This window comes from Camelus ferus, chromosome 2 (genome assembly GCF_009834535.1).
Source record: "Camelus ferus isolate YT-003-E chromosome 2, BCGSAC_Cfer_1.0, whole genome shotgun sequence".
In the NCBI taxonomy this organism is placed as follows: Eukaryota; Metazoa; Chordata; class Mammalia; order Artiodactyla; family Camelidae; genus Camelus; species Camelus ferus.
The window spans coordinates 7,000,083-7,015,715 of record NC_045697.1 but is presented as its reverse complement, the minus strand read 5'-3'; positions in this window follow the sequence as shown (position 1 = coordinate 7,015,715).

The window sequence follows — 15,633 nt, the reverse complement described above, 5'->3', positions numbered from 1 at the left end:
AACTCAAAGTTGGGAAAGAAGATTCTAGGCAGAGGAATCAGCAGGATCAAGGGTCCAGAGATGGGAAAGTACCTGGGAAGAAGGGGAGAAGAGTCCTCTGTGGCCAGGTGTGAGGGTGGTGATGGAGTAAACAACCTTGAGAGGCATCTGTCCTATTGGAGAAGACAGTCCTGGCAGTGGGTGAATCCAAGTTCCAAAGTTTCTCTTTTCTTTTTCTTTTGACATAAGAGTATGGGAAATGTGGGATTCGATTTAGGGAGGTAGGTGAGCAGAATTTCCTCTGGTCTATCTCTGTGGTCCAGCACCACAGGGCGTGTCTGGGTCTGTTAATGTGGAGCTGTTTACTGAGTACCTGCTCAGTGCCCACAGGGTGATATGGTGTGTATCTAGAACAGGTGACATGAATTGTGTTTTCCAGGAGCTCACACACTGGTGGAGAGGATGATAAGGTGTCCATCAGCCATGGGCTTTAAAGGAGGAGTGGCCAACTGACTGAGGACTTAGGGAAACCTCTCTTCTCTGAGAGGTGCATGAGCACTAAGTATCCAGTAGGCATTTTCGATGCAGGGATGCAGGGTTGGGGAGGGGCAGGTGAGAAGGCATCCTGGATACAGGAAGCAAGACTAGGCAAGAGCATGTCTGTCCAGAGAGTAAGTGAGTCTAGAATGCCCCCCAACACTCTGAGTATGGGTGCATGGCAGTCAAAGAGGCACCTAGTGGTACATTTCTTTATGCTAATGGGCTTGACATTTATAATTAGAATATAGTGAGCCAATGGATCTTTCATCTTTTCATTGGAGTAGAGTCAGTTTACAATGTTGTGTCAATTTCTCGTGTACAGCGTAATGTTTAAGTCACACATACACATACATATATTCCTTTTCATGTTATTTCTTATTATATGTTACTACAAGATATTGAATACAGTTCCCTGTGCTGTACAGTAGAAACTTGTTTATCTACTTTATATACAGTAGTATCTGCAAATCCCGAACTCCCAGTTTATCCCTCCCTGCCCCCTTTTCCCCCTGGTAACCATAAGTTTTTTTCTATGTCCGTGAGTCTGTTTCTGTTATTAAGATCCACTGCAGATAAAGACACAAATGAACTTATCTACACTGGATCTTAATAACAGGAATGTTAGGATCAGTTCTTCATTGTAAGCAAGTGCTTGACAACAATGGTGGCTAGGAAGGTGACTGTCAGCCCTGCTGCCACCAGCACAGTGTGAGTTTCCACCTTGCATTCTATCAACTATGCTGGGAATCCATGGTAGATTCTTATTTTTGATAAAAGAAATTCTTCATTTCTCTGCTTGTATTTCTAGGCAACCATGACAGCTATGTCCCCTGAAAGTATTCACGTATAGTTTGTTTTTACATCTTTTAATTTGGTAAATTGCCCTGTGAGATTGACACATATACACACATGGTGTCTTTCTTTTTTGCTGCTACTTTGCTATGTCTTCGGTAACTGTCTTGCAGAACTAATAATTAGCATACAATTAACTACAAAAGCAATCAACCCAGAAGATGCCTCCTATAATTTGCTGCTATCTCACCCGGGTCCTGCATCCCTTTTGCTGCTTGAGAACTCAAGCCTGGATAGCAAAACATTCAATTATGAGCAGTCTTAATATTGAAGCGGTACCTGGAAGCAATGCAAAATCAAACAAATTAGGGCTGCCTTGTTTTCTTGGTAGCCTGCAGAGATGGGGCCTCAGCAGGTGGCAAAATGAACACATTGACCAGAGGTCCTATGGAGTCACTGATGACGGCAACCTGGCCAAGCAAGCATGGAATCGAGAGAGGGGAGCTTTTTGTCACAGCTCTCTTTGCTTTGCTTTTAAAGCATTTGCTTAAGAAAAATAGTCTGTATTTCCAAACCTGGTTAGTGCAACAAACACAGGTCCAAGGACAGCACTAATCATTTGGTAAAAGAGGCAACTAGGAGCCGTTTGTTGAAGTTTGCTCTGTGCCAAGTGCTTTATGAATAATCTTGTGAAACCCAAAATAATCCTGCCAGTGGGCCTATGATCCTTATTACAGGCTTGAAAACCTGAGACTTGGGAAGCTTAGTAGAAATTTATTGCAGTGGATGGGTCAAGAATGAAAGGGCTATTTTAGACTTTCTGGGGAAGGACATACAGAGTGAGAGAAGATATATTCATTATTATAACATGATAGGATGTTTTGCAAACTGAAAAAAAATTGTTTCAACATAAACAGAAGAAGGCAAAACTGAGACCAATCTGCCCATTCTGCAGGACTAGCTGAAGATAAATTTTGTATTGGTGGGATCAGAGTTGACTGAGGTCCAGAGGGAATGTCTGCATGAATCCTATCCCAAGACAGGCTTAAACAGAATCCCTTGAGGCCCCCATGATGTTCAAGATTATCATAATGGTGTATGGCTTGGAAAAGACTCAGAAACACTGCATTACACCACATATCCTTGCACAAGGTCACAAGATAGGAATATGCCTATCAATCATCAATTAAACATAAATCCATTTACTCTTTATTGAGCAACTATTATGTACCTGGAATTTTACTAGATGCAGAGTCACAATGAGGACAAAACAGAGTTCCTCCTTCTCAGTTACCTTCTTTTGTGGGAGAGATGATGAGCAGTAAACAATAATGACAGGAAATAAGTGCTATAAGGAAAATACAAAGCAGGGAAGGGAGATAAAAATGAGTGAGGGGATGAGGGCTGGGGGTTCCACAGGGTAGACAGGATGGGTTGACATAATACGGACATGGGAAACACCTAAAGAAGTGATACTGGAGCCAAGACCAAGAAGCGGCAGACAAGTCCCTGCAGAGAATGGCTCTGAGACACGGTGCTGGTATGGTCCATGGATAGCAAGGAGGTCATTGTGGCTTCTGGCCACTAAGGGAGGCAGCAGGAGCTGGATAGCACAAGGTCCTGTAGAGCATGGTAAGAACTCTGAATAATAAACAAATAGATAAATAATAGTAATAGCAAAAACTTATGTGTTGGACAATGTTCTAAGCAATTTCTGTGGGAAGCCTCATTGAATTCTCCCAACAACCATGCTTCATAGATGAGAAATCAGGATTGGCTCAAGGTCTCAACAGCTGGTGAATGAGGAACTGGATTTGAAAGCAGGCAGTGGGGGTCCTAAGCCCGTCCTTGTGATCATGCACTGCAATGCCTTTATAAACAATTTTTATAATAAGAAAGCAGAATCCAGGAAATGGAGTGACTTGGGAACTATTTTACTTTCCAGAGCTTAAGGTTTTGCAGTTAGGCTCTATATGCACTTTGTCCATCTGCATGCCCTTCAGGCTGCTGAGAGATTAATTTACTAATTACCGAGCTGGCACAAATCAATGATGGCATTTTAGAAAAGCAAAATGTTTTAAGGCTTGGGCTATTGAGTCATATTAATTCAAGAAGTCCTTAGTGGAGGGGATGGGGTTCAATTTGTGAATCAGTACAGTTTCCCAGCAAGATTTGGTACTGATCCCAGTGAGACCCAATCACTGTTGTTAAAAATAGCGACGCAGTAGAAGAACAGATAACCTTGCCAACTGCTTCTACTACAGGCCCAGTGAAATAAATACAGCATAAATGGTAGAGGGAAAAGCACACTCAGGAACATTGCAGTAAGGGGGCTTGGGTTTTAGTCCTGCCTCTGTCACAAACTTGCTACAATTTCGGAGAAGGTGTGTCATCTTCATGCGTTTCAGTTTTCTCACTGACCAGATGGAGACAATATCTATGTTGAAGGATTTGGGGGAGAAATAAAGGACACTAAAAGACATGGCCATTGCCCCTGTGACTGGCCTAGGGTCTGAAAGGTGATGTTCCCACCATTTCCAGGGATAGGAATGGGGCAGGAATGACCCATAATTGGGGATTATTTGTAAGGACCTGGAACTGAGAAGTATCCTTTATTACAGGAAGGGCAGGAGGCCAATTATAGGAGAAACTGGAGGTTCACACATCAAAAATCCTAAGTGTAAGCATCAAACCAAAATGGCTCAGACCTAAAAATCAAGTCTGGGGTCAGGAACAAGCTTGGGAGCATCAGGAAGAGTCAAGAGTATGGAGTGAGGGTAGGGCAATAACTGAGACCACAGCTCAGGACTATGGACAAAACTGCCAGTCCATTAGGTAACTGGAGGGCATGCAGAGCAGAGGTGATGTGCTGTCTCATAGCCGCCAAGTGTCTGGAAGCAATGCTCTGTTCTTCATTTATTCATTTGTTTTCTACATTTCTCATTTTCTTTTCATTTATCAATTCAACAAAAGCTCTTGAGTGTCTGCAATGTACTGGGGTTGTTCTGGCTACTGAGGACTGAGCAAAGGACAAAATAAGCCAGGTGCCTACTCTCATTGACCTTATGTGATCTCAGGGGAGTAGATGATATGTATATCAATAAAGAAATTTTTATATATATAAAATGTTATATAATGAGTAACATGAAAATAAAATGGGAAAACTGTTTAGCAACTGACTGGGAGTTACTTTGGATAGTGTGGTCAGAGAAGACTTCTTTTCTTCCCAGGTTTGTTTTAAAAATTAAAAAATTACAGAGCAATTGAAAGAATATGCCCCATTGATACCACTCATGTAGATTTACAAACTGTTCACATTTTTGTCACACATGCCATGCTTTTCCTTTGCTAAATTATTTAAAATCAAATTGTAGACATCATGATACTTTATTCCTAAATACTTTAGCATTTAGCTTGTAAAAGTTCTTCTTTTGTATATTTCAATATCATTATCACAACCAAGAAATTTGACATTAATTCAACAATATCAAACAATAATATTCCTGAGTCCAAGCTCCTGCTGTTCACAGCATGCCAGGCCAATAAATGAAGACATGAGAGGTTGGGGCAAGAAATAGTGACTTTGTTCAAAAAGCCAGCAGACCAAGAAGATGGTGGACTAGTGTCCCAAAGAACCATTTTACTTGAGTTAGAATTTAGGCTCCTTTTATACTAAAAGGGGAGAGAGTGTGGCTTGTTGTTGCAAACTTCTTGGTGCTGGAATCCTTCGTTCTTGCAGCTGCCCACATAGGACTGGTCGCAATGCTCCTATAAACTTCCAGCAAGACAATTGTTATTTTCCATTCTACAACTTTTTATCTCTGTATGAATAAAAACATGTTATGCCTTTGAAGGTCAGAACCTTGAGAATGGGCTATCCTATATTATTTCAGACTATAGGCAACATAATTTTCCAAAGATGTAGATCCAGCATGACTAAGCACAGGCAACAGAGGACAAGGGTTAGAGCTAAAGGAATAGACCCAACATGGATTCAGGTTTGTTCTCTGTTACAGTAATAGATTTCAGGTTTTGTGGACCTTTATGGTTTATGGGTCAGGATTTTTCAACTGAAGATGTTATTAAGTTCCTGTATAACAAAAGAGAAAACAAATTACCAAAAACTTTATATTGCTGAAATTCAAAATACAGTAATAATCAAGTACATGCTTTTGGTACTAAATGCCTAGTAATGAGAATAATGGAATTTGAGTAACACTTCACTTAATTGAGATTCAAAGTTTGTGCTTCCTCTCCTCAGATCAATTGTAAATATTCATCTGCTAATGCTGATCTGTAATAAGGTTTTTCCTATTTCATCTTTTAAAATGTTTTTTACAGTTAGATAGTGCTAAATACTGATATCAATCTACCAGCATATGACTGAGCATATTTACCATTTGGAAGGCACTTAGAGGATTTTATTAGGTTCTTTTCTATGTTTGCCTTTTAATATGTTATTACATTACAGATTAATCACTTTCAATTGAAGGTTAGGTAGAAGCTCCTCAATTGCACATTAAAATACGTTTTTAAATACAGAAATTTCCTTTACACTTGCACTGAGATCTGAAAAAACACTCCTGAAACTGTAGTTAGAGCTTTGAAAATCTATCTTTGCAATTTTGTGTGGGAACACAGATCTTGCTTCTTGTTTTAATTTCTGACAGCAGGGGAGATTATAAAGCAGGTTGGTATTACTTGTGATGCAAACATTAGTTGTCATTGAAATGACTTTACCACAGTCTACATTTTGCATTATCACTGTTTCACCTAGTAAATTCATGTTGAAATCATCTCCCAACATTTTCAAGGCTACTGCAAAATTTAATTTCTAAATCCAGTCAATGTTATACAATAGTGGTCGAGGACAGAATTGCTTTCTTTTTTTTTTTAATTGATTTATAATCATTTTGCAATGTTGTGTCAAATTCCAGTGTAGAGCACAATTTTTCAGTTATACATGAACATATATATATTCATTGTCACATTTTTTCCTCTGTGAGCTACCAGAAGATCTTGTGTATATTTCCCTGTGCTATACAGTATAATCTTGTTTATCTAGTCTACAATTTTGAAATTCTGTCTATCCCTTCCCACCCCCCGACCCCTTGGCAACCAAAAGTTTGTATTCTATGTCTATGAGTCTGTTTCTGTTTCTTATTCAGAAAAAAAAAACAATTTTATCTTGGCCTGGAGCTCAAACAATTATAATAAAACTCAAAGCCAATGAACTGCTGGTAAATTCAGGATAATCAGCTTTTAGTTTCCCCCCCCCAAAATTTACAGAACTGACAATGGTTAAGTTCATGAGAGCAAATGAACTACACTACTGACATTATTAGTTCAATAACACGAGAGGTTCAAATATTTTCCACAAAGTAATCCTTGAATACAATTAATAACCTAGGCTTCTAATATCTCACATTTTGACAAATTTTGTAAATTATACCAAGTAAACCTTTTTTTTTTTTTTTCCTGTTTTACACCTACTTACACCACCATTGAGCATAACAAATCTTAGCAGATTCCACTTCAGGTTGTACTAGAATTATTGTTTACCTCTTAAAAAAATTCTCATCTATAGTTCCCATTCAGACTAATGATGGAAGCTAATTATTCAGCACATAGAACTCAGTACAGACTTTTCAAATAAACAATTATTGAGCAGAATTAGTAACATCTGTAGACTCATCAAGAGACAGGGATACCACCTGAAGAAATTTAACTGACTATTGATGGTTCTCCCAATATCCTCAACTCTTCCATCATCTCTTCTCACAGAAAGCTAAGAGCCTGAAGTTTATTTTCTCTGGATAGTGTCTTCGGCTGCTGCATTCAACCATAATTTAATTAACTCATGGTTGGTGAATGTTTTATGTAGCTTGGCACACAAATAAGCCACTCAAAAATTTACTTTTCTTTTGAAATTTCATTTTCATGTATTACTTTTATGAAGAAATTTTGCTGTGATGGGAGACTCAGTTTCAAATGTTCTAATATTTCTGATGGTTACCTTCCTGTAAGTTAGGAATATTATGAGTGCATGGCCAGGTAATATTGATGTAGACTGCATTCCTTCAGCATAGCTACCATGTCATCACATAAGAAATTCAATATTTTGACATCTAGTTTGGTAGTAGAATAATCCACACTCCACTATGCCATAAAAGTACATGTGACATCCACTTTTTCTCTTCTTTTTTTTTTTGTTTTGACAAGGTGGGATGCATTGAAAATTAATAAAATAAAGTACTATGGTGACATCTATGAAACTCAAACCCCTGCTGAGGTATAACTATGCCTGCAACTAATTCCATGCCAACCAGGAGTGTGGAGTAATTAAAAGACCACACACAGTCTCTCTCCCAACTACTCACTCTGTCGTGTATGAAAGCAGTCACAGATGATAAGTAAACCAGTGATAATGGCTGTGTTCTTGTCAGCTTTACTGATGAACACTGGAGTTTGAATTCCATGCAATTTTCATGCATCCAAAAATATTATTATTATGTTGATTTTTTTCAACCACTTAAAATGTAAAAAGCATTATTAGTTCATGATTATTAAAAAGAAAAACAGCAACAGATTGCAAGCTGAATTTGGCTCATTGGTTTGAGCTTTTCCTCTGCCCTTTTTAAACTTCTCTCCTCTCTTTCTTCTTCCTTTCTTTCCCTCCTTCTTTCCTATTTTCTTTTACCTCCTTTGGAGGGTATCAAATTTTCTCCTTTTCATTCTGAAACAAACTCAAATTAACATAAAATTTGTAAGTACAGAATAAAGAACTTTTTTTTCCCTTGAACCAATAGGCATGGTACTCCATCACAACTCAATATTTTATCCTAACAAGAAGGACATTTTCCAAATAGCCACAGCACAAACATTCAAGTCAGAAAATGAACACTGATGCATTACCATCTAACATTTACACACTATTCAAATGTTCCCAGTTGTCCTCTAGAACAAAAGGATCTAGTTCATGGTTAGAAGTTACATTTGTTTGTCACTTCTCATTAGTTTCCATCAATCTATAAGAATTTCTCAGTCTTTGATTTTCATAACTGACATTTTTGAAGATTATAAGCTAACTATTTCATAGAATGTGTAGAATGTCCTTCAGTTTGGCTTTGTTTGATGTTTATTTATGTTTTGGGTTATGCATTTTTTGGCAAGAATATCATAGAATTGATACTAAATTCTCATTGCATCCCATCAGTTGACACACAATTTTATTTTTTCTCATAAGGAGTAAGTCATGCTCATTTTGATATCTTGATTAAGTCAGTCTCTGTCCTACTCCTTCACTGTAAACCCACTCTTCTTCCATTTGAAATCAGTAAATAGGGAGTGGGGAGTAATTTTAAGACTCTAACATTTCCATCAAACTTTAAAAAAAATTGTATATCACATATACAATTTTGATCAGTATATACTCATGGCTTCATAGTTTATTCAATGAGTTATAATCCTGCACCATCATTATTATTTTGATGCTCAGGATTTTTCCAGATTTGGCCACTAGAATCCTCATGAACCTGGTTTCTACGTACTTTGACTTGCCCTATTATTCCTTAAGCACTGTTTTACTTTATCATATAACAAGATGTTTCAGATTCATCTTATATTTTCTTGGTTTCAGCCATGGAATAAGATGTTTTCCAACAAGCACTGGTTCCTCTTTGGATAACAGTATTTAGAATCCAAGATCTGGGATCTAGGTGGCTCTTGTTTCAGTCCCTCCCAGGGACATAGCTAAGGAATCCAGGCCCCCTCAGTGGACGGAGCTGAGGAATATATGTATGTGTACTCTCACACACATTTACATCTAGTTTTTCTGTCTATTTATATTTAAAACTAGAAGTTCAACACACACACACACACACACACACACACACACACACACACACACACAAACTCCAGTCCATACACAACACTGCAGGGTTCAGTGTAGCTTCCTTCCTTTTCTTGTTTGCAGCTCCCTTCTCCAGTGGGAGAAAACTGTCTCCCATTATACTTGATGTAGTTCCTCATTTGATCACTCTTCCTTGTACAGGGCTGATATTGGGGCCACTACCTTTAAGCGACACAGTACTCATCCCATCATCAAAGCTTAATGGAGTATTTATTATGTCCCATTCAACGTGCTAGGCATTTGGGAAGCAGTGGCAAATAAAAGCTTAAGACCACTAGGGAAGCCTGGTAAAAATCATCACACATATGGAGATGTAGTGTAACCTGGAAAATGTGCTCGGAAGGGTGTAAACCTTCTGGTGCCATCAGAGGTGGTAATAATGGCACCTGCTCTGTGCTCTGAGGCCAGGAGTCCTAGAGAAGTGGGGTTTTCAGTAAGAGGTAAAGAACGTCTGGTTGGACCTCAGAGAGCAGGGGATAGATGGAGTGAGTGAAGTCTGTAAGAAAAACAACAAACAGATCATGTAGAGTCTTTTGGTCACATGAGAGTTGCTGGGCAGGTGTCCGAGTGTGGGGTCATGATCAAATTTGCATTTTCAAAAGATCCTTCTGATTACAAGCTAGGAGTAAGCTTTGTATGAAGACAGGCCAGTCAGGGAGCAACTGCAATATCCCAGATAAAAACTGAATGTAGCTTGGACTAGGGGACAATTTTAATTCTCATTTAATGTGTTTTGCACGTGTACACCCATGTGTGAATAATGAGACTCGTTGTGCCTTTCCCCCATCATGTTAGTTTCCTCCTGACATGCTCTGACACATCTTTCATGACAACTTAGGAGTCCCCTCTTCTACGAACCATTCAGCACTCATCCCACACCCACCTGTACAGCAGAACGGACCACTGCAGCCCTGAGTGCAACATCCACTTCAATATTTTCTAATATTGGAACTGTATATTTCTTTGTCTAGGTCCGCCTTTGGACTTTGTTCTCTTCAAGGTCACAGACCACATACCCAGATTGAGTTCAGGCAGACGTATTTATTTCCTGGATGAAGGATTCTTTTGTGAAGCTCAGAAGGGCAAAAGATATTTCAGTCTGTGAGTGAAGTGTCACAGACAGAGCGAAGAATGGTTAAAGAGCGATTATTTGGAAACTTACTTCTTAGCCTGGGTTCATCCCATAACTCATGCTGTGGACTTGATGGTGGGGGTGGAAGCGGGGAGCGGATCATGCCCTAGCTGGACCTCAGTTTTTTCACAGGCAATATAATAAATTACTGTTAACATGTATTGAGTGATTCCTTTGAACCAGACACTGTTATATTGGAAGCTCATATCTTGTTAAATCCTCACAACAACCTTTTGAAGTAGATACAATTTCCCTTCCTATTATGAATGATAAAATGGAAGCAAAGAGTCAGTAACTTGCCCTATTGTGTCACAGAGTCTGTACGTGGTGGCAGTCAAGGCAAACCCAGGCAGTCTAGGACCAGAGCTGGTCTTCCTCACCATGATTCTGTTTGAGAACTGCAGTAACAGTTTCTGAAGATCACCTTTCCAATCTGGCATTCAGTGATGTCCGGTGCAGCTCACGGGGAGATGGAGGTTAGCAGGCTCAGGCTGTATAGCTCTGAAACAGTATTAGCCTGTTTATATACATACAGAGGTTGTATATGTACGTGTGTGTGTGTGTGTGTGTGTGTGTGTGTATACACACTTATGAATCACTGTTCACATGGATAATCATATTAGGCCTACAAATAGGATAATTCACATATTATCATATTGCTGATTTTGAGATATAAAAGGTGCACTGAAATAACACAAATATATCCAAAATATCCACTTTAAATTAAAAAAGTACAGTTTAATTTTAGACACTGGAATCCAGCACACCTGAAACTGAGTTAGTGAATAAGAAGAATAAAATATTAATATGAGCCTAACATACCCATCAAGGACAGACATTTTCGTAGCGATGGATACAATCATTAAACTGAACAGTCACGTGAAACAAGAAACCCACACACAAGGAAACTAAAGTCTGTTTGGTGCTTGTGTTAGGAACGTATGGTGTGGCTGAGGCGTCTGGCAGATACTTCAAGCTGGTCCCGAAGATAACGGATAATGTGGTGATTGTTTGTGTGTGTGTGTGTGTGTGTGTGTGTGTGTGTGTGTGATTTCTCATCCTTGCTGTCAGCCTACAACTTGATAAAATGGGCTAATTCCAGGTTTATTAGAGTCAAGGTGCATTTAGGTCTCCCATGAAAGACAAGTAAAAAGCTCAGTGTGGCAAGGTGCTTTTAAAGGCCACCCGTTGCTAATTGCAGGTGAGGGGAAATCTGATCAGGGAAATTCTGACAGGAGACGAGGAGCAGGAGAAAGAAGCTGGCCATTTCCCACCTTGCAGCCACAAGAGTTCTAAAAGCCAAATCATGCACACCTGTCACCCAAAGCCATTCTCAAACTCAGAGAGATGATTTTCTCTGCAGGAGCAGAAGTCCTTGGGACTTCTCTGCACAGAGTAAAATGGCTTGTGCCTGAAGGAGCACCCTTTGCTTCAAGTGTGTTGGTTTCATAAAGAAATGGAAGAACCTGTATGCACACACTTGGAGTCTGAGCCAAGCAAACAAACATAGGGAGGGAAGGGAGAAAAGACACCCCATTATAAGCAGCTACAATGTTTCTGAGCTTCTGTCATTTCCCTGAAACCTCCCAACAACCTCACAAGTTGAGCTGTGTTATTCTCTTCCAGTCGAGGACCTGAGATTAGAGAATTTAAATAATTGACCGAGTCGACACAACAAGAAGGCAAAATCAACTCCATTCAATCTGACCCCAAAGCCCACACTTGTGTTGTAACATCTGCTGTTTTCCACTGAGATGTGGCGAAGGCAACCTCGCTTTCTCTTCTTACATAGATCTTGTGGCCTGTGTGCAAACGTTAATGATTGCTCAACTCAGGTTTACAAACCAGCTTTCACTTCCAGGCGGGGCCTTAGGGTTTACTGTTTGATTCAGGATGCACTGTGTTAAGGACCCCAGACTGTGAGAGAACAATAAGCAAAGATTAAAAGGTTGGGTGGGGATTCCAGGTAGAAGACAGAAAAGTAATTCAGAAAAGGACATCAAATGTGTGAGTGGGTGTATTTCACAGGATTTCTATCTCATCCATCTTTGCTTCCTGTTTGCAGATGTTGGACGTCTGAAAAAGTGTCCCATCAGATAAGCAACTGAATGGGATAACCTCAGAATTTCGCCCAAGATAGTCCACAAAGAGATCAGAACTCTTCTAGGAAACACCTGGAGATTATTTCCTGGCAGAGAAAGTTCCTTGCCAGCCGTTTCACTAATGCTGGACACACCTCCCTGTCTTTGGGGGCCCTGCTCACACCAGACCTCAGGCTAAGTGATTTATTATCTCAAGGAAGTTGATCAACCAGAGAACTTTATTTTCACAGCAGCAGAATGATAATATTTATATTTGTTGAAGACCAAGGGACTGACTGCCTGGCACTTGTCCATCCCTTCTCTGAGGAAGCAGGTTCAGCACTAGCTGCAGGCACAAAGGTCACCTTGGACAAGTTCCTTTATCCCAAAACAGTGCAGTGTTTTAGACAAAGGGACTTTTATTCACAATGTGTACCTCTTATTTGTCCTGGAACTTGCCTTTCTTCATTAAGAGTCCTTCAGTCTCCCTCTCACATGAGCCTTTCCTCAAAGGACTCTTAAGTGGGAGAGTCTACTGTCTTGACACTTTGGGCACTTGGTTCCCATTTGTTTGATGCATGATTGATTATCATCTTTGGTCTCCATAAGGGCAGGAGCTGGTTCCACCAGTGACACACCACATCCCAGTGCCTAATCAGAAGCCAAGAACGGTACCAGTGCTTAAAAATACCTATAAGTGAATGCATTCCAGCATTAATATATTTTCAGTGGATGGATTTCTGCCCAGTCTTTTCTATTAAAAAAGCAGAATAGAGGCTATAAAATATATTGAACACCCATGATGTGCTGAACACTATGCTAAGGACTTAACATACATTATTTCATGGGGACTAGTGTAATTATTTTCACATGAAGAAAGATCATCTCAATGTATTCCAGTAACTTTTCCAAGGTCACACACCTAGCAAATGACAGAGCCAGGATTCAAATCCATGTGTACCTGATTCTGAGAGTCAAGTGTTGTTTCTGCTCAGTTTTTTTTTTTTTTCCATTGTATCTATTCACATTCCTAAAATTTTTGAAGCCCTCAAAGTAGAAAAATATGTCTGGACAATGTAGAAAAAGGAACAGATAACCCAGTTTATATGAATATAGAGGCACAAAAATGTGTTTATTGGTGTAATTGAATGGAAAGCATTCAGAAATGCAGAGGCTATACGTTCCAGCTCACAAAGGTTTGCAGTTGCTAGAAATTCGGATAAGACAATATAAGGTTGTCCTTAAGGTTACCTAGACTATCACTTCAAGAAAAAACAGATCACCACTCAACCCTGCTGGGAGTAGACATGGCCTTTCAATCCATAGCATAACATTCATATCATAGTCTCAGCCAATTTTTTTTCTCTGTAGTGGGGAAAGGAGACATTCATCCATTCATTCAGTGTCCCTCAGACACTTACCAGGTGCAAGACTTTCTACTACATTCTAGAGATGCAGAGATACTAAGCCATGGTCCCTCCCTCTGAGACTTTCATAGGACACTAGTAGTGAGACAATAAATAATCAGAAGTTAAGCATTTGTAGTTATACCATCTGTAAGTGACAAGGCACCCTTGGAAATGCACAGTGCTAGACTGGGCAGAAATTAGATATCCCCAAAGTGAGGGGCAAGGTTAGATTTCTGGACCAAATTAAGCTAATGAACATGATAAACAAGAAAAAGGTAATCACATAAATTCCCATCAATGGATGAATAGATAAATAACATGCAGTATATATATACAGTATTATTCAGGCACAAAAAGGAATGAAACCTTGTCACTTGTGACAACACAGATTGACCCTGAGGGCATTATGCTAAGTGAAATATCAGGGAAACTGATAAATACCATATGTGGAGTCTAAAAGAAACAAACAAATAAACAAAAGCTGAACTCATGGATATAGACAACAGATTGGTGGTTGCCCAAGCTGAGGATGAGGTGAGGAGTGGGTGAGAGGGGTGAAGAGGAGCAAACTTTTCAGTCATAAAATGAAGTCTTGGGGAATGCCCAGCATGGTGACTATAGTTAGTAGCACCAGATTGCATTCTTAAAAGTAGCTAGGAGAGTAGCTCTTGAAAGTTTTCATTACGAGAAAAAAGAATTTGTAACTATACAGGTGATGGATGTTAACTGAAATAATTGTGGTGATGATTTTGAAATATATACAAATATCAAATCATTAAATTGTCCATTTGATACTAATATAATGTTATTTCAATTATACCTCAATTTAAAAAAATGTATGATTCACTATTTTCCTAGGATACAAGGGGATGTTTTAGAAACTATGTGGCCCCTTAACACCCCTGGGCCCCCTAGTTCTTAGCCTGCCTCACACAACAGTTGGAGATAATTCACTCTGTTCATGGGAATGAGAGCCAGGACTCAAGAGTAATGGGATGCCTACCTTTTACAGATGTACTGTGAGCATGAAGCTATCAGTAGAGATGGGAGTATTCCCTCCTTTTCAATATTCTGGAAGAGTTTGAGAAGGACTAGTATGAGTTCTTCTTAGTACTCCCAAACTCATTCGATGAAGCCATCATCACCCTGATACCAAAACCAGGCAAAGACACTACCAAAAAAGAAAATTATAGGCCAATATCACTGATAAACATAGATGCAAAAATCCTCACCAAAATATTAGCAAATAGAATCCAACAACACCTAACAAATGTTATACATCATGACCAAGTGTTGTTCATCCTAGGGACACAAGGGTGGTTCAACAAACGCAAATCAATCAATGTAATACATCTCATCAACAAGAGAAAGGACAAAAGCCACATCATCATCTCAATAGATGCAGAAAAAGCAATTGATAAAATTCAACACCCATTTATGATAAAAACTCTCACCAAAGTGGGTATAGAGGGAACATATCTCAACATCATAAAAGCTACATATGACAAACCTACAGCCAGCATACTACTTAGCGGTGAAAAACTCAAAAGCTTCCGACTAAAATCTGGGACAAGACAAGGATGCCCACTATCACCACTCCTATTCAACATAGTCTTGGAAGTCCTAGCCACAGCAATCAGGCAAGAGAGAGAAATCAAAGGGATCCAAATTGGAAAAGAAGAGGTAAAAGTGTCACTATATGCCAACGACATGTTACTATATACAGAAAACCCTAAAAGGTCCACACAAAAACTACTAGAGCTGATCAAAGAATTCAGCAAGGTAGCA